Source organism: Berghia stephanieae, chromosome 1, assembly GCF_034508935.2.
Source record: "Berghia stephanieae isolate SIO BIC M18660-M18661 chromosome 1, UCSD_Bste_1.3, whole genome shotgun sequence".
Classification (NCBI taxonomy): domain Eukaryota; kingdom Metazoa; phylum Mollusca; class Gastropoda; order Nudibranchia; family Aeolidiidae; genus Berghia; species Berghia stephanieae.
In genome coordinates, this window is record NC_088360.1 from 15,477,276 (window position 1) to 15,479,390 (window position 2,115).

At 35.1% G+C, this 2,115-nt stretch overlaps 1 long non-coding RNA gene across 1 annotated transcript; it reads left to right on the plus strand.

Moving 5' to 3' along the window:
* The first annotated feature begins 317 nt into the window (after positions 1-317).
* LOC144963413 (uncharacterized) lies at positions 318-1,953 on the plus strand. The gene is made up of 3 exons (XR_013643625.1): positions 318-475; positions 975-1,068; positions 1,799-1,953. It is a non-coding gene; the product is annotated as an uncharacterized LOC144963413 (long non-coding RNA).
* Positions 1,954-2,115: the final 162 nt, after the last annotated feature.

Consider the following 2,115-nt stretch of genomic DNA (forward strand, 5'->3'; position numbering starts at 1 on the left):
AAGAAGAAGAAGAAGAAGAAGAAGAAGAAGAAGAAGAAAGAAGAAGAAGAAGAAGAAGAAGAAGAAGTAATACATACTTAAGGCCAACTATCTCATTTTGTCATGATTTATCATTTTGGTGAGGTAAAAATATAATATATTGAAATAAGACAGATAGAAAAGTAAGCGGACCGTTTAGCCAAGTTGGGAAAGCCAAAGCAAGTAGGCTATAGAACTCGTGATGAAGGTGTCGAAAGTAGGGCAACCATCAGAAAAAAAAATTACACCTCAAAAATATTATCTTTCTCCAAACACAAACACACACAAACACGCGCGCGCGCGCCCGCGCCCCACGTACGTACACGCATACAAGATCAAACAATGGCTATAAAATTTGAAGGATTCTAATAACAAATTATTGTTCTTCCACAGACACCACTCGCAATGGCTCGCATCTCCGTTTAAATTATTTCTGCTTTGTCACTCGTGATCATTGGTGAGTCAAAGTAACATAATATTATGGTAGTAGTAGTAGTAGTAGTAGTAGTAGTAGTAGTAGTAGTAGTAGTAGTAGTAGTAGTAGTAGTAGTAGTAGTAGTAGTAGTAGTAGTAGTAGTAGTAGTAGTAGTAGTAGTAGTAGGAGTAGTAAGAGTAGTAGTAGTAGTAGTAGTAGTAGTAGTAGTAGTAGTAGTAGTAGTAGTAGTAGTAGTAGTAGTAGTAGTAGTAGTAGTAGTAGTGGTTGTTGTTGTTATTGTTGTTGTGGCTGTTGTTGTTTTTTATTTGTCGGCGTTGTTGTTGTTGCAGCTATAACTTTTCTGTCTTTATTTTTACAATGAGACAATATAAAAGTAAGAGGTATCATCCTATTGATCTTCTTACTTTTATTTGCTTATTGTAACTCATAGATTAGGGCCATGCAAGAATGGATGCCAGTTTTGTAGTCGTTTTTCAATATATTATTTTTAGGCAACGTTATTTTCATCCGTTCCCCACAGGACTTGCTCCATGTCAATCATATAAATGTGATGAAAGTACTTTGGAAAATCTTTTGGAGGGATCTTGCACGACGCTAATTACTAAATGGTGCAGGTTCGTAAAAATGTTTAAATGTTAAATGTTCTCACATTATGCATTGAACACAACGTTTCCATATCCAAATTGCATTATTTATTTATTTTCACCAGTTAGCCAGGTGGAATTTATATTTTAGTTCGCATAGTGTAAATTGTCTATCATGTTTCGTTTTAATCGAATAAAATGTTATAATATCCATCACTACCTACTATAGTATCTTAAGATAACAGAAACTAAATAAATATAATATTTCTGTCCATTTTAACTTGAATGTCACTTTATGGGGAGTATCTGGCTTACGCCGAAACACTACCGTAAAGAGACGTTAGGCCACATATACGAATAAGGGCGAGATGGTCGAGTGGTTAAGGCTTTTTGCACCGTGATCTGGAAGGTCTCAGGTTTGAGCCCCGCTTCAGGCATTTTCGTGTGAGTGGGGGGGGGGCAAGATTATTAACCCCCAATTTGCTTACTTGGACAACATGGCTGATTCCCGTTGACATCAGATATCCCGTTTGATAGATTATTGACATTCCTTTATGGAATGCTTAGGCGACGGAATTTAATGGTTCCATTGCGAAAGGGCTTTTGTTTTAAATGTCACTGATTATCCCCAATTTGTCAAAAAGTTGAGAACACATTAAACTTTCGTAGGAACAAAAATCATTTGTGAAAAGACAAGAGATAATCACGTTTGTCTGCATCAATCCGTTTTTGTTTTTGTTTGTTTTTTCTCTTCAACAAGAGATGATGAAGGAATTCTACGTTGTTTGAAGAAAATGAAAGAAGATTGCAAGGACAGCAGTGACCAACTTATAGAGAGGATCACTGACGCAGTAGAGGAGAGACAGGAAGACGTCAACATGAGATGCGAAAGTAACATTGAAATATCAATATCTTATGATAATATTATGATGATACGAATTACAAGATTATGAAAATATTGTTCATAGTCAATATAATCAAATCTCATTATAATTTTTTAATGACATGTAAAATTCCCTTTACGCTTTATTTCATTTTAGGGTTACGTACGTTAGTATAAGATTCGTATTATTATTA